This window comes from Metopolophium dirhodum, chromosome 9 (genome assembly GCF_019925205.1).
Source record: "Metopolophium dirhodum isolate CAU chromosome 9, ASM1992520v1, whole genome shotgun sequence".
Taxonomy (NCBI): Eukaryota; Metazoa; Arthropoda; class Insecta; order Hemiptera; family Aphididae; genus Metopolophium; species Metopolophium dirhodum.
The window spans coordinates 2,163,981-2,188,644 of record NC_083568.1 but is presented as its reverse complement, the minus strand read 5'-3'; the positions used below and the strand labels follow the sequence as shown (position 1 = coordinate 2,188,644).

General features: G+C 27.9%; 1 protein-coding gene across 4 annotated transcripts in view; it reads right to left on the bottom strand.

The window, feature by feature from the left end:
* LOC132952740 (glutamate receptor ionotropic, NMDA 3A-like) overlaps positions 1-24,664 on the bottom strand; it is a 169,065-nt gene that overhangs the window by 115,558 nt on the left and 28,843 nt on the right. For 2 of the 4 annotated variants that reach the window (XM_061025147.1, XM_061025148.1), the window contains one exon: positions 12,375-12,518. The exons of the other annotated variants lie outside the window; for them this stretch is intronic. The gene's annotated coding sequence lies outside the window, so the exon portion shown is untranslated. The remainder of the gene's footprint in view (positions 1-12,374; positions 12,519-24,664) is intronic. 4 annotated transcript variants of the gene reach the window in all.

The window sequence follows — 24,664 nt, the reverse complement described above, 5'->3', positions numbered from 1 at the left end:
AAAAAATGTAGATCTTGGTAAGGTGCTCTCGAAGCCATAGGTGCAACAAACCAGGCTTTTATGTATAGTCGAATAATGAAGACACACACTGGCAATAGACATTTCATCTTTCTGTGTTAAACGAAACTGACTTCGGAATAAAAATATTTTCAAACAGTACCTATATAGCTTTTTCCATCCAACTGGCATGGATGGCTCCGGGTACTCTTAAAGAAATTCCTCAAGGGGGCACTCCCCCAAGAAAAATAATCGTCAATTCTAACAACTCTCTATAATCTTCCCTTGGTTGTTTAATTTGTAAATAATCAACTACAAAATTAATTACATCAGAACCCACATCACTCACATGTTTTTGTATAAACTCATTTATAGTTCCAGGTTCAAATTTTTCGGTATTTAGGTTTCCCCAATATTGTTGAAACCTTTTAAATATTGGTACATCTGGACCAGACGTCGTGCATAGTTTTGTATAAAAAACACATTTTAAAACTAACTCATAAATATGGTGATGACATGGTAAATATAAAATGTTACTCTCTAAGTAATTTTCCAATAGTACACAAGCAACTAACCTTCGGCTTGTGTTTGAAGCCGTAGTATCACAACAAAAAGCTTGAACATTTTCTGTGATACACCTATCATTGAGCATATGAAAAATTGCATCTGCCTGGTCAATCCCTGTTCCAGTATAAAAAGCTGGGACTCCAAGTAATTGATCACAACCATTACATGAAACTACGATGGGAAGTCTGTCAACATTTTTTTGCCCCGTTAACGCAGGTAATAGCTTTCCATCCCAGTGAAGAATAACTGCATCATCGATTGACAGTTTATATTCTTTACGGATATTCTCTGCGCGCTCTTTTCTAAAACGTAAACGTGTATTTCGAATTGATGTTCTATTTATAATTAATTTATTAACATCCTCACCTAATGCTTCTGCTGTTGAAATTAAAATGTGAACGGCATCTCTGTTGCTAAGCTTGCATTTATCTAATGCAGATGCAAGTTTCGATTTGATAAAGCCTAACCTAAAGCACTTTGTAGATGGACCGGGCTTGCAAACTCACAAAATATTGTCTCGTTATCGGTGTCCTGGTATATTTAGCGTAATTTTATATCAACAAATATTTTACTAATAGTCTAATGTTAATATTTACTTTTCGACAAAATAAATAATATTTTTTTTTTGTTGCAAGATTTCTGTAATTATTATTTTTAAGATATAATTTTCGAGATAAATATTAAGTTTATGAAAAAATGTTTAAGATTATAAATAATATAAAATATTTTTCTTAACAAATTATGTATTATCGTTTTTTTTTATAGAATCATTATTTAATATACTATGCTTAAAATCTAAGAAAAATATGCTATTTTCATAAAAAAAATAGATATAGACAATTTCAACTCTTTTGTGGCACGGGTTTACCTTGTTCAATTCACATAGAACTTCTTGTACATCCTTTTTAAGTGTATTCAAATATTATTAAAAAGAATAATTTAAGAAAAGACATAATTAGAAATTCATACCTGATAGACTAGGACCATCCCAATATGCATACGTATATAGGTGTGCTATTAGTGGGCCTCAAAGATTTTATTTACAAAATTAGTGGTCCGCACAACTAAAAAGGTTGGGGACCGCTGAGTTAAAGGATTTAATATACATATTATGTATATGTATATTGTATAGGTTAGAAAAAGAATTTTTCAAAAATAAACATCCTACATTACTGATAATCAAAAATATTTTAAACTAGAAAAATATATTAAAAATGACCTCAATTATATTTAAATCCTTATTTATAGGCTAATATATTTATTCCAAATACTTTACTATAGATGCAACTGCACTACCATGGGGTAATACTTTAATCTATAGAACATAGTGTAGAAATCTCGGAAACTTGAATGTTTAAATGCTACTAATTATGCATCGGATTAAGAGCTTCGTAATTTAAATTATTCATGGACTTTCAAAATGACGTTTCTTCTTGTATAAGTTACGGTTCACGGAGAAATGATAAAACCCTAAGTTTTCTGTTTTCAAAAAGTATAAAATACACTAAAATTGAATATATTTAAATGTTGGATTACGTTCATATTAATTATAATATTATACCATAATATTAAACATTTAAACAATAAGCTCAGTTCTGAAAGTAAAACTATGGATTTAACATTTGTACCAAAGTTAAATTCGATTTAATATGCATCAATCTAATTGTGTAGTAGTTTTTGTATGCTAATTAATATTTCCGATCAATAACAAAAATATTATGCTTCAACCAAATGAAAAATACACATTTCTAAAAAATATTTATTTAATTATCTATACATATATTGAATATATTTTGTTTACAATAAAATAGTTCTGGATGATTTATATCTTTGATTGATGCGTCTAATTGCAAAATTATGTGTCTTAAAAAAATTAGGTATACAGATCTCTGATGATTAGTTTTCCAATACAAATCATCAGAGGTAGTTCACTTTGATTTTAAGTTAAAATATTAATATTGTAGTCACCAAGGCCTATATTATAGGCAATTACCTATTTTTAATTAGTATAATGAATATATACTCTTTATGAATAAAACACACATATGTTTGAATAAAACATATATTTGGATTTAATAATATTTAACAACAATAAATAGTTATACTGGTTGAATTAAACTACCACTAAAATCAAATATTTAACTAGTTAGCACGTAATCTGATTAAAACTTTGTAGCAAAATTTAGGACGTCACGTATACATCAAAAACGTTAAATGACGTAATTTTCTGAAAGTTGGATAAATATGGGATACGGTAGTTCACAAAATAGTTACCCGAATAGCCAGTTCTGAATTTTAATGGTAGGAATAAACTTACGAGATTCCGTCAAAATGTCTATACTATGTAACATATTATTATTAAAAGTATAAAGTACTTTTTTAAAGTAGGTTTTCAAAATATTTAGACTAATTTTAAGCCATTTGGAATGTTCCATTTTATTAATGTTTATAAAAAAAACTGTACCGTTAGTTACGTGTATTATTATTTTCTACTTACAATGAATTTTTAACAATATTTAGATTAATATTAAACTATTTATCCGACGAACCTATTCACAATATTATACACTACATCGGTATATAAACTTATAAGTTAGGGGGACGGAGTGGCCGAGCGGACTAAGGCGTCGGCTGCGACGCATCCAACCCGGGTTCGATCCTCGGTCATGGGTGGCATTTTTCTTCGGACAAATCACGGTGTCCGGAAAACAAGTGCCACCATCCCCCAACCGTACAGGTGCCCAAATCAAAAATTCTGCCAAAAACTAACACACGCGTATTCCTCCCCCAACCGACATAAAAACCTACAAAACAAAAATAACTAATAGCCTTAGTTGGCAGCTCAAGATCAATTTAAAAAAAAAACTTATAAGTTAGTTAAAACTAGTAATAATATATTAAAAAATATTAGAATAATTATTATATAATATTATTATGTAAACGCGATTTTTTTTTTTTTTTGGCAAAAACTAGTTTAATTTACTGTATATGTCCGTATTGATAAAACATATTTATAATATAATAAATATAATAATTATAAACCATTTTAATTAATTAATAATTTTATATCCTTTAAATTATTTCCAATCAGACTTTTTTTAGAAATTAAATAAACCGTTTTAATTAATTTACTTTGATTTGATTTAAACAGTTTGAATAATTTATATCAACACTATATAGGAACTATATCACCATTTTATTCGGATATAATATGAACGCTATTTAAGTATAAACTATACTATATAAGCACATTTAATTTTATATCAGTTATTAATAAATCTTCAAATATGACTAGATTGGTTATTGTTACTATTTTTGAATACTAGATATAATTAACTGTCATAAAATAAATTATTTGTTTATCTTAGTCCTGGATTCTATATTCAAGAGCATTATTGTACAGTATCACACATTCTCACTGTTCGAATCAAACGTTTTAATATCACGATTAGTAAATCTTTATAAATATGTTATACTTTATAATTTATACATTTTAAAATTAGACACTGTTTTTCAACGAATTTGACGCATAAAAGTCGAAAAAAAAACCTGACTCGGTTACTTTATTCTTATAGGTACAGTACACACGATTAAACTATTACGTACACGATTGGATACAATTATACAAAAAATATAAATAACAATGAAGATTGAAGACAAAATGCGACAGTAATCCATAAGCGAACAAATGGCACTAGCTACATTTTTGTTTATTCGATGAACTTTGTATTATGATGCTAGGCTCACAGCAAAAAGTTTTGAAAAATATTTCATCAAAGTTGTTTTTCAGGTTTTACAGGTCAGTCAGTATAAGTCTCTGCGGTATGGTAACAACAACAACGCCAGAGTTCGTCCTTTACACACTTATTGTGAACACATTTAAGTTCTACCTAGCTTACATGGGCTATATCTTTCGTTTTTGGGAATAGTGGTTTAAATTTAAAAAATAAATTAAATATTTAATGATATATGATCAAGCAAAAAATTAATGTTATTTGTTTGACATTATAGTATCATTAGTAATTATAATAGATACCTGTCTACTGCAAGTATAATAAAATATTATGGAAGGTTTTTCAAGTTAACTCTTCAAGTTATAATTTATAAATTTGACACTGGCATAAACAGCCGTATACATAGTATTGGCTTAGTTTTATACAATATTATAATTTATAGTACTTTCTATAAATTAAATTGTATCGTCTAAATTGTAAATAAAATTTCATATATTATTTCATCTTAAAAACGTTATTTTATTTAAGCTTTCTATTAAAATAAATAATAATATTTGACAAATTGTATTAAACTCTGTATTAAGTGTCAACATTTATAATTGTTAAATCTAGTATAAACGTATACAGAAATAAATAACCACAACTCACTTTGGAGTGACTACTATGTATACATTGTAAAATCTCTGTTACAGAGACCACCAGACCAGTGGTCAGTGGTTAATAAAAACAAATTTATGATTTGATTACAAGTGACCGTTATCAGATGTGTAGCACATTGCATGTACATACACGAAATAAAATTTAACAGTTACATCAAAAGCAACGTATTTATTTTTTTATCTTTATCTTGTAATAGCAGGTACCATAAAATACAACCAAATTCAATATAAGATAATGGTAGCAAACACTTATAAATTATTATCTTGTCGATGTCTATAATATATTTTTTTAACCCAGTCTCGAGTCCAGAGTTTTATGTCAGTGAAATGATAAAACAAATAATGAATATGATTATCATTAGGCAAAAACCCAGTATTTTTTTAAACCACGGATTTTCATGTGGTTAAACGTTATTTTTTTGTGCCTTAAATCCATGGTGCCCTCTGCCTATACTACAACTACACCACTCATTATTTTTCACATTTATAAACATTTTTCATTTATTTTTCTCGCTAACATTATAAACGTTAAAATTTTAATCGTATTTTGATAACAAAAAGTATCAACCAACAAGTATTAGTTATTGTAAAATGTACCTGTAAATAGTGTACAAGAACATTGGGTATAATTTTACTATTCAAACAATGTAAACCACTCGACATTGTGGCAAATTGCTTTAACGGAAAAATGGATTGATAATGTATGATTCAGTAGAATAATATAAATATACTTTCTCTACTTCTATTTTTGATTGTATTTATTTAAAATAATATGTAAAAATAAAATTATATTATTTTCCTGAGTCTTGAAAAAAAATGGAAGTATACTTATATTTATAATACGTAACCTTTCAAGTTTCAACTGTGAGTTGTTTTAAAACTTAATAATGCTGTTGGTACATAATATTAAAATAAAATACATCATTAAATTTAACATGAAAATGTACTCACAGAATGAATTTATTCATTTTTTGGAGCATTAAAAATGGGTACAACATTTGTTATTTTGGTTTTAAAATAAAATGTTTTTTTTTTTATATAATTGTTTTCACTATTTGCGCGTGCTCTTTTATTTAAACGGCCCGAGAGGACAAGGACCAACATGTATTGAGTTTAGACCATTCATACTTCATAGTTAATGAAAAAGTGTTCTATGTACTTCTTTAGTTATCATTACCATGGGATTTAATCTCCAACGTAACAAGCATTTTTACATTGCTCTTATTATATTATATTATTGAATCGAAATTGAAAAGGCATATTAATTTATTTTTAAACATGTGGCGATGATTTATTTTCAGATGTAGTATAATATAAGATTTCATACATACAATTATGAACTGTTTGATTCAACATTTAAAATTAATATTAAATTATTACGATAGATTAAATATTTTTAGTAACTTCTTTAAATAATACCATTCTAAGTATGTAACACAATTTGTTTTAACTATAATTTATAATAATATATTATTAGTTTATGATAACTATTTGTTAAATATTATTTAGTACATGTATGTATATATAATATATAAATTATGGAAAAACTATATGTTCCAAAAAATGTATATAATTTAAGTGTATTTTTAGGAAAATTAGTTCATACGTCTATTTTTAATTTGTAATAATTCATACTTAGACAATACAATTTTACTATACAGTAAGTAAGTATTTGAGACAATAAAAAAAATACATTTTGTATAAAATTTTATTCAAATAATTATGGTCTGAGCACAAATGAAAATATTTTAGACAAATATTTACAAAATTAACCAATTCCTATGAATTTTTCCATTAAAACTCAATATGTACTATTAAGGAATTATATCTATTAATTAGTATTAACTTGTTTTTATATTCTTCAATTATTTAGTACTTATACCACCACAAATATACTTTAAAAGTGGACTTATAATAATAATAATAATAATAATAATAATACACACAAATAAGAATTGCCTGGAATAATTCATTAAGTGCCATAAAAAGATCTCTGTCATCTACAAAATAATAAAAATGTATTCAAATTGAAACAGAGGTAGGTAATAAAAACAGTATTCAAGTATACGTCAGATGTCAGTGTTAAGTAAAATTAAAACACCTGCTATAGAGTTTGAAAGTTTTTTAAAATATAAAATACCAAACACGAAAAATAGAATATTAGTTCTTTTTGTAAAATTGTTTAAAAAAAAAAAATAGCGATTAAATTTCTAAAAAAAAGTTGACAATGGAATGAAATATGAATTAACACCTGTCATTTCAAGTTTTCTATACTCGCATTTATAAGTATCACAATATTATATTAAATAAATGTTGATGAAGTTCAATATTACTAACAAAATTAATTTTAATTAAAAATAAAGTTTCGACTGTACCTACTTTTTTATACATACCTCTATACTTGTATTATAGTTCTATAATGAAATTACATTATTTTTTTTTTATTATTATTCTTTAAAAAAAAAAATTATGAAACAATAATGTAAAATGTGTGAGATAGGCTTCCCAAATCATTCCTAACGTAAATAATATTATAATACATTGTGCATTTTTACGTATAACTTAAAAATTAAACTACAATATACTATTTAATAAGTATTATACCTATTTTTACATTCTATAATAATATTTTGGTAATTTCTATATTTAAAGACGTAAAATATGTCTATATTATTCAATATAAAAATAGTCTGCCTTAAAATCTTTTTTGGTATCTATGTACTGCAATTATCAAGACAAAAACTAAAAAACCTCATGCACAGGTAATCTAATTGGTCATACAAATTGAGAGTGAAAAATAGTTTTTACATTTAATATTATTTAAAAGTCCAAAAACATATGAATTATGAATAAATAACAGACAAAATACGTGACAAAACCCAAGAAATAAACGAATTGATGTTAAATGAAAATTACGTCTTCTCAAATCAAACTGCATTTCCATAAATTAAAAACATTTAACAATATTTTGCATATTTATTTTTATCTAAATGCATTTAATATCTAACAAAAATTAATACATACCTATTATTAGGTATAAAAATAGTCTAAGTAAAATAAAAATATTATACCTACAACGAAACCTATTCTTTTTTTTGGTAAATAAACATTTTTCCCCCGAATATTTAATTTTAGTCAATAGGCATAAATAAATAACAGTATTATATTATTAAATAGTAAACTTTAAAAAAAAAAATGGTGTCCGCATCAAAAATATATCGGGGGGGAAATGTACGTGATTCTATTTTTTATAATATATGTTTTATCAGCTATACAATATTACAAAATAATAATTTATGACTCATTTTTGTGACCATAATAATTTTGCTGTTATAATATGAATAATAATACAAGTTTTTTATGTAGATTTAATATAATATCATATAGGTATGTATTATGTATGTACCTAACAGTTATTTATATACATATTATTATTATCTTGTTGAAAACAAAAGGAAATAAAAATTAGTATGATTTAAACAAGTTCAAAAATAAATAAATAAAACGATGATGTAAGTATTGTAAGGCATTGAAACAAAAGATGTGATTCTTCATAAAATATTATTTGTAATAATGTTTAATAGTTTGAAAATAATCGTTATATTTAATTCTTGACACGTTTTGAATTATACTGCCAATATAAATTATAATATATTATTTATTAGAAGATATTGTTTTATAGTTTTACAACATTATTATTGATCAATTGTATCTTAAAATTAATATTCAGTTCTCAATTAATCAAACTAGGAGAACATGAATATGCTCTTAAGAAAATACAATTCATGAATATGAAGTTTGTTTACAGTGTATAATGAAGCTTATAAGAAAACAAGTATGGAGAAAGAGAAACTTAAAGTTAACAAAAGTTTATATATTCTATTAAAATAGATTCGATTGACAACCTATTACCATGAGGTATGAGTTAGATTAATATAATAAGTAAACTTGAAAGGGCGTTGAGGAGTTAAACACGTATCCATATAGTTCAGATATAAGTACAGACACACTCACACACTCATACAGACTTTATTTGGCATTTAGGTACTATCTTTGAAGCTGCCTAAATATAATTTTTTTACCCAAAAATAAAATGTTTACAGTTATAAAAATAAAATCTTCTGAATTACTGTACCTAGGTGAGGAAATTGAGACGATTGTCCAATTTAGTTTCTAAATTCAGTCCCGGTATTTTATCATGAGTTAAGTTAATGCGTTTATAATTTAATAACATTGTAATGTTTTTCTTGTGTCACTTTTAGATTAACAAATAAAACTTGTGTGCTCAACTGAATTGCATTTCATAATATAATATTATGTTGCATAGAAAATATTTAATTTCAGAAACAGTGATAATTATTAAAAATGTAATAAGACGTATAAAAACATTTTAAAATACAAAGTACAATTAAATTATAATTCAATATTGTTAAACATGATAAATTTTTCAAAAATATGTGTAAATTGATAAGACAGAATAAAATAGTTAAAATATATATAGATATTAGCTGTCCCACTGGACGTTGTCCAAGCAAAAGATATTTTCGTAATCTGAAAAAAAAATCATATGAAGCTATCTTTAACTATCTATAGCCTGTATGAGTTGAAAAGTTAAGCTGTAAACACACCCCTAGTTTCAAGTTTATTTATTTATTCGTATGACTTAATAATGAGCGCACTAACAAAAATGTTTCCCATTAAGGTTAAATTAAACTATAAATATTACTATTATACATGTATAACTAATATTCATTACAGATTGTAAATATTCTATTTTATCTAATAAAAAAAAAAAAAAAACTAATATTCATAAATATTCTAAGGTACAAAGTACCATAACAAGCAAAACATGACAAATATCACATTAAGTATCACAGATTTAAGTTTAGATGTCTACATCCAAGGCCTCTAACCAGGCCACTGCCTCAGGGGTCACTTTGATGAAGTCCTGCAGGTCACCATCGTCACTTCTCAAATGGCAATACAGGATTAAGTGCTGCATTGATTGTATATTTGCACCACAGTCGCATCCCGGACTCTCTCTGAACGTCCATTTGTACATGAGTTCGTTGCATCTGCCTTGCCCTGTGCGTATTCTGTTAAGTCCAACCCAAATTTTCCTGGGGAGGTCCATACCTAAGACTGGAGTGCGTATGTTATCTACTTGGATGGCTCCGGGTCTCTCTCTCTCTCTGCCATTCAGTCTGCCACTCATCTGGAGTGTTAACCCTTGACTCAGTGATGATTTGTGCTCTTAACAAGAACGGTTTTCGTAATTTAAGCCTCGGGTTAAAAATTCCGTTTTTATGTATTGGCAACTCCTGGTATTTGTCAATTTTTTCCTTTTCTTTTAGCACACTGTTTTGTCTTCTTATGTGGGGGTTCTATGTTGGCTTAGTAGGGTAGCCATTGTTTGCTTGTGCTCAAGACTGTGCCTGATATTGTGCACATGGCCTTCCTTAGTTGGATATCTACTACCTCTGTGTGGGCCCTTCCTGCCCAAACTGAGGTACAGTATTCTGCGGCCGAGTGGTCTACTAGGGCTAAGGAAGAAGTCCGGAGGACGTCTGTAGCAGCTCCCCAGGTGGTGCCAGCTAATTTGTTGATGAGGCCAATTCTAATTTTCAGTTTTGCTCACACCTTGTGCAGGTGTGACTTAAAAGTTAGCGTCCGATCTAGTGTGATGCCAAGGTATACGGGTGTCTTATACGGGTGTACTTAGTTTCAAGTAATCTATAGATATAAATTTTATTGAAAACGGTCCAGTTATTTTTTGACGTTATTGACTTCGAATGAATCAACATCCAATTTTAGTTGCACCTATAACTAGATTTTGCCAGTGAAAAAATGAAAATAATACAAAATTTAGACTATATAAGTGTATCTTGGTTTTGGTGTACTTACGATCTACCTACCTCAGTTCACAGGCGAATTTACGTCGCTTTGCGAACTACTTCGACCGAGATGGACAATTCATTTCTGAAGGTTTGGATATAGTACTTGGTATAAATCGAACGAACATTACATTTATCACTACTCATTAAACTTTGCTGATTACTCCAAGAACAATTGGTAATTTTTACAAAATCGGTTAAGTAGTTTTTGTGTATTTATATAATAGCTACAAATATACATTTAACTCTTATATTTGTTTTAAGATACAATTTCTTTATTCGAAACCATAAACGTGACGACTGATGGATGCTTTTACCTCATCTGCCCGAGTAACTAATGGAAATCATTTATACACAAAAAAAAACTAATTTCTACTAATTATTTCTCCTATAACCAATGGCAACCATTTATAAGCAAACATTTCCATCGTAAATCTCAAAAACCCTGTTTGAGCACCTCTCTGGGTTGGACCTGCCGGGTCCAATTATATATCTAAACCATCCAGGGGGACCCACTCAAATACACACAAAAAATGTCATCAAAATCGGTACAGCCGTTTAGGAGGAGTCCGGAGAAACACACGGACAGAAGAAGAAATATGAATAAGAAATATTATATATAAAGATAAATATTTTTGTGTTGCTATTGAAACATTTAAGATTTTTTCTATTTGATTTAAATAATATGTGACTCTATACAGTTATAATATAAATAGTAAACAAAATAATAAAACTATTTGATTTAATTAATAGATAGGTATCCAATGTTTTCATCCTAGTCATTAAACATTTAATCAAACAATATCCAACATGAATTATGTATGGATTACGTCCTCGTCAAACAAAATTGATTATTGTTATAGTTTTGACAATACAAAATTAGTTTAATGATGTAAACTGGCATTTATCAAACTCATAAATGTCTTGTACACAATGTCTAATTATCATTAAAAAGTAAGCCGTATATTAGGTATTGTTTACAAGTTAAACCATCTATGATATATCTCTTAAATGATAACTTTATTATGTACATTATTGTTTAATTATTTCATCAAAATAAATTACACAACTCGATCATTCATAAATATTTTATAATTTCCAAGTATAAATTTATTTTTTATGTTTTAAAGTAGATTTTTAAACTATTGGTTTAAAATATAGGTTTAAATTTACCTAAAAGATGATAATTTTTTATTTTACAGACAATTAAACGCCAATAACACAAAATTCATATTTATGAATTTATAAATTGTTTTCAAATCATCAGTAATTAAATTCTAGAGTATTAAATGTTGATGTTTTCATAAATAGCTGGACACCTATTACCTACTGTATATCAAGTACTAACACATATAAGACATAAACCTATATACATATTATTCCTAATTAATTGATATCAATATAAAGGACGGGAAGTTTATAAAAACAGCATACTCAATTATTCAAATTTAGGAGATTCTCTATTTTATGATTTACATTGAAACGATACTAATATAATGATTGTAGATATTTTGTATGGTTACCTTAAATTGGAATTTCTGACGGTGGAGATAATTGTTTTTTGAAAAAAATTGTTGAACTACGTCCACCAATTTATTTTATGTCATAATATTTTTTATCTGATTCCATTTTTGATTTAACAATTATTAGCCGTTTAATGTTACGATCTGAAAATATAAATACAAAATTTTAAAGATATAAATAACCTACAAAAATTATTTTTCATTTTTTCTAAAAATATTTGATTAATGTTTTGATGTTATAAATTTTGTATAGGTCCGTGTACATAGTATATACATTATTATATACTTTAAAAATTAATACACTTAAATATATTTCCGATAAATGAACATTTGAATGATTACAATAGAAGTAATAAAATTAAAATGATACTTCCTCGTAATACCTTACAAATATAAATTATTTTAGTTACAATCCGAGAGGACTTCCTTTACAATTATTTCAGACATCGTTTTAACTAAACAAACATAATTTGATGTAAGCACAAAGAATGACATATTTTGTAATTATTGGCTATAAACTATAAATTACTGTAATTTACTCCTTTACTTTACATTTTTTTCGTGTAAATAAATTTAGAACATTTGTTACTTAACACAATATTTTTTAATAATAATTAAAATATAAAATAAACTACTTTTAAGAAACATAAACAGAAAGGAAACATTTTATAGTGGGTTTAAAATCAATTACGTAGTTATTTATTTGTCTGTTAGAAAAAATGTGTATTATTTATTTTAAACCACAAAGTAAGTTCAAAGTAAATCATATTCAAATAAATACTTACCTAACGTTTTTAAAAATATTTATTAGTAATGCATAAAAAAAATTAAAATATCAGTACTAAAATTTTAAATTGTGTTAAATTTCTTTGCTTTGTACAAAACTTTGTTTCCATAACCTAAGCTATACAAAACAATTCTCATGAAAATAAATCCACACTGAAGTCGAACAAAGAAAGTCTTGTGCTTAACACTAGATTTCTTCTCCGCTCACTTTCACGATTTTCATACATTTAAGATAAAAAAAGTTGTTCTTGAAATACTTTTAAGTAGTTGTAATGTCGTAAATATATTTAAAGAAAGTTATACGCCGACAAAGTAAACAGTATCAATATCGATATTATAAAGCAATCGCTGTCAAAGAAATAATGTATTTAATAAAAACACTCAAGTTTGCCGGCGTTTAAAATGGAGAACTAATAATTATTAATCCTACAGCTGATAGCACAATAATCTATAAATAAAATGTATCTAATAATTTATACTTATTTGAATTTAATAATTATTATTTCAGTTGTACCTACCATTGTTAAAATGAGTCTATAAAATAACAAATAGGTCAAGTCCTATTATACCTATCCGTATAGGTATTACCGACCACGTGCAGAAATTGGAATTAATCCATGGGTAATATGTAGGTACACATCGCTATTGTTTTATCATTTTGATAATAGAACTCTAGTAATAATTAAATTGTAATTTCGATAAAAACATTTTTATAATTAACACGACTTATGGAGTCATTCAAGTACGTTTTGACTTTTGTTAAGTCCCTATGTCCTATACCTGTATTATACCTGTATTTTGTACCTGTATTATTATGATCACAACAGTCGTCTAGAATTTATTAAGATCCTACCGAACCTATATTATACAATTGTAAATTAGTCAAATAGTAATGTGTAAAATCTAACGAAATGTAACTTAATATATTGCAAGCAGCATTTAACCTTTGAAATTTGAAATGTTTACATAAACTATAGTAGTGTAGTGTATCTATCAAAAGAAAAAGAAAAAAACTTGTACAGTAAATAAAATAAAAGTGGAAATGACTCAAACTGTAAAACTAACAACTTAGCGAGTGTAAAAATAGAGACAGACAATTAACTTTGAAGTAAAAAAAAAATATTTTACATTCCGTTCCCACATAAATTATATGTGCATAAAATACTACTTATCTAATTTATAATCGGAATATATTTCACGTTTTGTAGAACTATCTTAATGACTTCAAAAGTTTGTCACATCAAATTATTACTATTTACTTTAATATTGTATGAACGTTGGTAGGTACCTAAAGTACACTACCATTTTAGGCCTATTGGATTATTGAAGTTTGTTTCAGACGACTAATAGAGCATTCATATTTCAGCGCGTTTCTCTACAAATAAAGCACACAAACTAAATATATAAAATCAAGGACTACCTTAGCTGTATAGTAAGTTCCAACTTTTCAAGTTTACCTCATTATGTACGTAAAGTATACAATCTAATTTACACTCAGAAATCAGAATACATTTCACGCTTTATAGAACCATAAATGGCTCCCAAAGCTCGTGTAATATTGAATTATTACATTAATATTGGATTCACCGTAATGGAAGTGTTAAATTTGAATTCGATAAAACATTGTAAAAAAAAAAAGTGCTAATCTGAACGAGTGAGCTGGTTTTATCTTATAATAATATATTATACTCTATAAAATTATTAGAATTTTCTCAATTTGGTAGGTTGATATAACTTTTGACAAAAAAAATACAATAAGTCATAACTTACTACTTTATTAGTCAATATCGAATAGTGTAAATAATTTTTAATGATAATAGCTAAAATTTGGTCTAAAAATTTCATTGCGTACAGAAAACGATGGTAAAAGTATTAGAGGAATGTTTAAAGTCTTATTGATTAATAGTTTTTAATAGAATTAAAACTGTTGAAGGAAAAATTGTTATTTTACTTTTGAATAATCAGTATTGACAAATACTATGGCTATTTAAATTCAATATTTTCAATTTCAATAAGAAAAACACTTAAAAAGAACCATGTAACAAATTTTCAAGCTTTTTGACTAAGAAACAAATTTTTGTGTAAACTTTAATTGAAAAAGATGTCAACAATTTAAAATGTCTATAAATACTCAAAGAGTGATAAAATATTTAATATAATATGAACTTTTGATGTAAACTGAAAAGTTAAGTCTCTACAGTTACTTTTTTCTGAAAAATTAAATCCAAAAGAAGAAAAAAAAGAAACCATTAAATGTTTTCAAAAACGTGTATTGCGTAAATATTCACGTGTTTCACGCGTTTTCCACTACTTTTCGTTAGTTTTTCCGAATAATTAAGAAAGTTACTATAGAATTTTTTTTTTTTTGACCACCCACAAACTATAAAATATATCAATTGTTTTACCAGAAACTTCTCTTAGTGCTGAAAATGTAACCAAATTTTATCAAATCACGATTAATTGACTCATAAGAAACACTCACTTCATTGTAAAACCAACATACTTCTCGCTCCGTTCAGAATCTAAAATTTAAAAATACATTGGTGATTTGAATAGTTTACTACTTAACTGTATCTATTTCTGGGTACTGTTAGCAATTTTTTTTTTTTTTTTTTGATAAAAATATTATACCTAGATAGGTACTAACCATTATTTTAACCATTAGCAAAAATCAATCTTATGTAGGTGAGCCTTATATGTGGTTAAATATTATAAAATTGAAAATAAATCTATTGAAAACCAGCGTTTCGTTGAAAACAGTCTATCGAAATCAATTTAATATCTTTATAACAAATTACGATGTTCCCAAACTAAATTAATCATTTTTAAAACAATTAATAGTCACTTAAACAATTATTGAAAGATAAGACAAAAAAAAAGGTCAACGAAGTTGAGGAGCCACAAGATTAATGGCACTAAGAACCTAAAGACGTCAATAACCGTTAAACATCCGAATGATTACTGACAATTATTGTGCAAACGCAGAGTGACCAAGATAATTTATGACCTACAAAAGCTTCCCTTTTTCTAAATAAATAATGATACCAATGAAAACGATTAAAAGCTATGAATATAATAACATATATAGATTTTAAACTACGGTGAATCTATAGGAGAATAAAGTCGAAACCAGAGTCGCAATTAAACTCACTTTAGTCGTGTCCACTAAGAAGTCAAGAAGATATCCTAAAAAAGTACACTTTTTATCTTTTATGCATTTATTATTGACAATATTATAACGTTACTTTAGCCATACCATATATATTATTATTGTTCTGTATTCAATGCAGCCCGTTAAACTTATAATAAATATTCCATTTAATTAGTTAATTGTTCAAAATCCGGGTATAATATGCATAAAAGTTAAAATTGAATTAGGCTCCAAGTCGATGTCACACGCGTTCAATCGTATGATTACTAACTATATGTTGTGACCATTATAACAACGTAGGTAACTAGGTACTCATAATTTATTTATGTGAATGGACATTTAATTTTAAAGGCTGCTGAAATACAATTGTTCGATATTTAAGTATTACTATTTGTACAATTAGTAAAATATTTCTGTATGCACAGTGTAAATAAAATATTAAGTAACTCGCATAACAACACACTGTTAATACGTATTAATTACATAAAAATAAATATAGGTAAGTATAAGATTTTTCACACATTTTACGATGAAGAAGACAGATTTTAAAATACATTCCTTGGTAGTTTCACCTAGTTGCAATATATACATAGAGTTGTATTGAATAATAAATTTATAATAAGTGATTAACTATGACCTATAAAAAAATGTTTGCTTAGTTGAACTAAAATTGGCGTGTACATAATTTTTTACATATCAAGTGTTCATGAATAAAATGTGAATACTATTTAAAAATCCATGTATCTACTTTGTTCGGACCCATTTATAATAGTTATAATAAATTATAATATCAGATAGGTAGGTACGTAAATGTAATTAAAAATGACTTTGAAGTAAACTTAGCTTTTTCCAGTGATTCAATACTTTAGGAAATTTTCAACGACCTGGTAAGGAATAATTCAAAAATGGTGAATAATTTTTCATGCACATTACACACAATAATATTTTCTTTGTAACTCTAGTTTAGTAGGTAGTGTGTATACTATGTATTCAATGTAATGTTTTTTTAACTAATTTATTATATGTAAAAAAAATATAAAAAAAAAAATGTTCTTTAATAGCTACTTCCTTTCTATGCACTGTTATCTGTGGTGTGTAGGTTACATATTAAATTTGGTTTAATGTTATTTTTTACAACTTCTAAAAGTTATATTGTATTTGTAAAATAAAGTCGTAAAAGTGAAAAATTGAACTGTTGTACCTGCAGCATGGTTTCAACTGGACTTAAACATTTTTATTCAGGTAGCTTATAAGTTAAAGGTACAAGATATAATACCATGTACCTACATTTATTTGAAGCAATTGAAAAAATTGGCAGAATCCGTGTGGACTGATTAAAAAAAAATTTTAATCATATAATGTGACATTTTTCTCGTTATAATTTAACTCGCCAGCATAAAAATTATAATATTTCGAACCGTTGGTAAATTATTAAATATCTTTTTGCTTGGGCATATAATATAATATTTTCAAAAATTTTAATTGGATATTATGAGTTATGACTTATGGTCCTAAATCATATTCTATATTTTATGATTAAAATGTTTATTCCGCATCTACCTAATTAGTATTTTATTATAATTTATGCGTATAAAATATAGGCTGGCACGTATTGCACACTTAAATAACGCCAAATATTTGTTTTAATAATTTATAAATTATGAACTATTTTATCGAGTCATGTGCTTATCATATTATGTCGAACACACTAGCATAACAATCAAAGCCAAACATCCTTTGATAGTAATATGTCAATCATATAATAACGAAAACGTTTGGATGTTATAAAATGGAAATACAAAAGTATAACTTCATTCTAAGTAACGGATGTTGTAAAAAACGGACGTAGTAAAAATCGGACGTACGTTTATACCTTTGTAATTTGTGAATAATAATATAATATTATGTACATCATACATTTATAAATCATGTAATCCGAATAGTCGGGCCGGAAGTGATCAAGACTCATTTCACCACTGCGCAACACTATATGTAAATATAGGGTGGGGCAGTGAAACGGAAGATTATCCTGTATATTTAAATACGAAAATCGCCCGTTTCACTACCTCACCCTGTATATAATTCTAAAATATAGGCTACATAATAATATTATGTCTATTGTTTATAATATGAATATACATTATAAGTACCTAATACAAATTGGCGAACGGCGACAAGAAAACCGTAAGTCGAGATTCGTGGCCACAATTTCGTCACACTGCTACGTAAGTACCTACTCCAGGCATTTCGACTCAAAATTAAGTACATGCCATTTTGTCGATTGTCTAGAAACACTTTTGTTTCCATCATAACTTTTTTTGTTTCCGGCCGCAGACTTGGTAATTTCGTGTGTTTAGTTTTTGGGACGTTACGTTGTTCTCCGATTTGAAAACTTGACATAGTTTTGTAACTTTTTTTTTGTAATAAAAGTTACTATACATCAATATATTATATAGACATTAATTGATGAAAAAGTACTTAATTTTTCTATAATTGTCAATAAAATTGTATTTGTTGGGCCAAAAAGCGTAATCAAGGCTCCTGATATATTATTACAATATGAGTTGAAAAATATTAAAAATACTTGGGCACAATTTTTTTTATAAGTATTTAGAGTTCGAATTTTGACAAAATGAACAAATTTAAAATTTAATAATTATTTTGGAGTTAAAATTTATAAAATGTTCAACTTTTTATATCTAAGGATTGAAAATTTTAAACAAGGTTCCACGTAAATATGTTATATATAAATTACTTTATTCACAATAATATCATCAAATATACTTAGTAATATCATAGCACATAGGATGACTGACCGTCTTCGCTCAGAATTGTTTTTCTTATACAATGATATAATAATATCATTTAATTCAAATTTAACACAATCTATTACAGTGACCCACTTGTAACCTACTGTACAGCAGAGCGATTTCCACTTTTCCACCTTTTTTTAAATTAGAATTTAACATATTTTAATGATAATTAATAAACTAATATAATATATTTTATTCCCGAGGCGAAAGTTTTAAAAACATTGTTGCTTTGGACAACTATAACTATATTGTTTTAAATATATATTATCGTTTCTGCGTCACAGTTTATTATTTCTGTATCGTTACAACGAACACATTACGAATATTCATTGTAATATTATTCTAAAAGTTAAAACACACTTTTCTGATAAGATAATATATTATATTAATATAGTCTACGACCATGTCGAATATCGCAGAAGTTCAGGATAATAAGTCATCTGAAGTCGAGATCCGATCTCCATCCGACGAATTTACCCAAAATTGTTGCAAAATCACGTCGGCAAGTCACGGTCATTTCAGTTCAGTGCCGAACATACCGGTACAGACGGCTTCTGCCGGTGATGCACCCGATGTCGGATTGCCGTCTGCCGCTTTAACGCAGGAGCCGGTGACGATCGACGCACAGCCTGCCAACGTCTCGGCGCAAACGGTTTCGGTCGAAAATATCGTGGCTAATGTTGCAAGTCCTAAGTTCAGCTTTTACATTGCGTTGGTGAACACTGCAATTATGACGCTCATTGCCGCCGAAGTCAATAAGGATACGCCGTATGTGTCTCCGCCGTCCGTCTCGTCACCGCAGCAAGTTCGGCCGTCCGTCTCGTCACCGCAGCATTCAAGCCGCGATTATGCAGATCCATCGGGACGGCGTTCGTGTTCGATGCCGAACATCCATGTGAGGTTTTGTTCGGCCGACATAAATCATGTCCCGTCACGAGATCTGATCGAGTAGTCTGAGTTAGGAAACTTCTGTACATAGGCGTGCGCACGGGGCGAGCCGGTTGAGCCCCGGCTCGACCGGAATCTTTTTAGGGGCATAGTAAAATGATTGTATCTATTTATTATAATAATATGTTTGAAAATTTTATTTGTAGTGAAAATGAAATAAAATAACAATTATTTGTGTGTTCCTCTTTATTCATATAACAAAAACATTGTGTACAAAATATTATGTACTATGATTAAATACATTAATAGGTTGGTTATAAATAGTATACATAAACATCGTGTTTATTTAATATTAAGATAAGCCGAGTGCAGACCGTCGGTAGATGCACTGCTCCAAAAAAAAACCTATACAATTATAATAATTAGTCGCTTTCAAATAGAAGACCGTAAACAAACTGACCTCTCATTTCTCAATAATCTATTCAGTTTGTTAACTCTTTACTGTTGTCACTCAGTCACTGCACACTGGTAATGTGTTTTGTTTTTATACATAGCTGTATTTATATCGTTTTAATTTTAACATTAAAAATATATGTCTAGAAATTAGCACATATAATATGATGTGTACATATTTAACTTGATTATATTTATACATATTATAAATATTACACTTTTTATATTACACAAAATTTACATTTTACAATAACAATGTATGTTAGGTAATGTGTAAAAAAAATAAAAATAGGGGCACTGTCAAAGTATTGGGGCACTAATTCTACCAGGCTCGACCGGACATTGAAGTCTGCGCACGCCTATGCTTCTGTACGATAGCTCACGTGCAGACAGCGGTGTACGCCGCGAGTTTGCTGCAGGACCCAACCGAAGTCCGCCGGTGTGATGCAACCGAACCGGTAACAGAGGCCGTGGCTAAACCCAAGCGCAGGTCGATTTGATTTGGAAGAGCACAAAGCGTGTCTGACGAAACTGGTATGTTCTGTGATAAGTGGCAGAGTTTATAATATGATAATGTTCGAACCTCGTACTCAGCTAATTCAAAAAAAAATGTATACCTAGATAATAAGATTGTAGTTACCCACCGAAAATGCATTTATGATTTACACGAATAAACGTTTTTGTTACATTGTTACCTATTTCTTTAAGTATGCTCACCATATCCGTATGCTGAAGTTAAGCATATATTTAAATTCTGAATTTTTAAATTTTTTATGTAGGTACACTTGAAGACCTTGATATTTTCGAATACTTGAGATTTTTGTAACACTTAAGGATTATTCCGTAATAATACAAACTTTTGTTTTTCTATGTTAGGAATCTCCCTATTTTTATTGTTCAGAAAATATTTTTTTTTGAGAATTATAACGTACCTAAATCAAAATTGAATGTGTAGATTTTGACTTTTTGAGTGATATAACATTGTGTTCTAAGGATAATATGTGTATGGTAATGGGTTAGTAGATATGGTACCTTAAATTAGTAAATTATTACTAAATTTAAAATGTTAGAAATTACTATTGATCTATCAATATAAATAATTTGTAAAAACGGTTCAAGTAGACGTAGTGTCTATTAAAACACTACATAATATATTATTACATGTAGCTTATATTTTTCTAAAACTTTTTTGAAAAATAGAAGTTTGTATCGCCTCAGAACATTTTATAAGTGTACAAAAAAAATATCAGGAATTTATACACATATATTATGGTCTTAAAGTATATACTTACAAAATTCTAAGAATCAGATTTGAATAAAATATGTACTAGAGAGAATGGAGGTGAACATGCTTAAAAATCACCCTACATAAATTGTATAGTTCATACCAATAATTGTATAATTAACGATATAAACTTTTTTCACTGATTTACAGTTTATCATTTCGGTTTATTACGGTACACGGATATTTGGTAATCGACGCACCTACATTATTACTACCTAAACAACAATCCCTGGATTTTGTAAATTAAATATTATATCATAATTCATTAAATCAATAGCTTCTTCGCTACACACCGTCGGGAATTTAAAATTGAACCTAAAACAATTGCCATAAATCACGTTTAACTTTCAGTTAAATTGTAAACGAACAAACGGCCATGGTTTTCACTGAAAACTGTACCGGATAAAATGGTATTGTAAATTCAGGTGTATTGCACATTTGGCAATGGAACAAAAAAAAAACTGGCTAAATATCAACCATATGAACGTTACATTATATATTGTTATGAACAAAAGTTTATTACCTATGTGTGTACGGCTTAATGTATGAAACACATTTAACAAAGTTTGTCCATGCCAAAGGTGAAATCAAATAGATTACCCTTTAAAATTGTAGGTAGTTATCTAGGTCTTAGTTATTTTAGATCGGTCGTTTGAGTATTAGTCGGTATTATTGAAAAAAAAAATGTCAAAGAAATAAACTACGCGATAAGTGACTACGTTTAAGAGATTGGCATAAAATATAATAATACTACAAAATATTATAATAATTATGATACACTATCGTGATTGTTGAATAGCGATTTATCGCCCTCGAGAGGTAACAAAAAATTTTAATTTTATTTGAAATGATTGTATTGTGCAAGACATCAGCCACATTTATCGCGACTGCACTCATATACAGATGGCGAATGGCTCGATTTCGGTTTTCCGGCTTTACTGCGCAGGTACCCTTTAAAGTTGTAGCGATCTAGGTCTTAGTTATTTTTGATCGGTCGTTTGAGTCTTAGTCGGTATTATTGAAAAAAAAAATTTCGAAGACTACACGGTGGTTTAAGAAATTGGCACAAAATAGTATAATAATTATAATACACCATCGTGACTATATTTTGATAGCGGTTTATGGCACTCGAGAGCTAACAAAATATTTAAATTTTATTTGAAATAATAATATTGTACTGTGCAAGACAACAGCCACATTTATCGCGACTGCACTCATATACAGATGGCGAATGGCTCGATTTCGGTTTTCCGGCTTTATTGCGCAGGTACACACTAATGTATTTTAAACGTGACAACCATAATTTAAGCGAATAATCTACCGAACAATAACTGTGGAAAATAAATCATACTGCCATTCGTCTTAAGATCCAAAGACTTGGGGCCTATCATATAATATAATATTTCATAACTGCAGTCTCTGCCGCTATATCTAATTATTTTCAATAGGTATAGGTACCAACTATTCTACATAGACAAAGATGAAACTCTGTGTTTATAATAATATAAGCCACGAAGGTATACTATTAGCTCAGATAATATTATTATGAGTGAAAATTTGGACTTCAAGAGTGACCTTGAATGTTCTCCGCATTTCCGTAAATACCAAACTATATAATATACAACCCGTTGTTAAGACTAACGCACTTGGGGCTTATTGGGTACGATACACATAATATATCCACCGTGGCACGACCATAACGATTGCCAAGTATCCCAAAAATTATCGGTTTCCATTCCAAACGACCATATTTACATATTATACTTGCTACATAATATTCTATGAGGATAGCATCAATAATTATTATCGTTACAACGTTAACCGTTGGCGGAATCCACTTATACCTATATACCGACTGTGACCACATTCAATATAATTTAATAAATCGCGGTATATATGGAAACCGTCGTCGTACCGCAGGTCGTCGTAAATCGATTGTTTACGATATACCTACAGAAAAAAATCAACCCTTCGTGCGTATATAGGTAATGTAATAAAACGACAACGAGAAAAAAATATTGATCATAAAAATAGAATTATAAAATTGAACTGTTGATATTATTGTATCCGAGCTTTTCCTTACCGTAAAATAAAATAAAATCCCGGTGTATAAGGTACCTGTATTGGTGTAGAAAAAACGAAACGTTTTAATAAAAAAATAAATAATTTCTAATAGTATTTCTTTCTATATTTTTTTGGTTTTTTCTTTATTATTTTTAAAATTCTTGTGTATTCTAGTGCGTTCCGAGAATTAAGATCCTTAAACGTCCTACGTTGTCACCAGGATTCAGGAATGTCGTGAATGCGTGCGTATGCATTTATATACCTATATATGTATATTCAATGTTAACTCTTTGTTGTTAAATATAAACCCAAGAAAGGTTTCTTAACTGTTTTAAGAAAACATAAATTGTTCGAAGCAAATTCCTCAATTCCTTATTTTAGGTTTGTCGGAAATAATTCTGTCACACTAACGAGCTAAAAATTAATTAAAAAAATTAAATAACAATATAATTGATTATTTATTAAAAATGCAAAAATTATATTCAGATTAATACAACGTTTTTTCTACTATACCCATGATATTATTTATATGACTGAAATATAATTTTAATTAAATTTATCACTATAAAAATCTGTCAAATTATATTGTTCACATACCACTGTGACTATATACGAGCTAACGTACAACACTGAATTTATCAATATTATCATATTATTATGATGGGTATACAGTTTTACTACAGATATTCTCTGCTGAGATGTTATTATAAAGTATCTCACTTGAAAATGACGTTATTAGACAATTAATTACAATACTATAGCGCTTTAATTTTAGAAAGTATAAATATATATTTTTGTGAAATAAATGTAATTTTAAACCTGTTGATATTACTCTTATAAATTATAATAA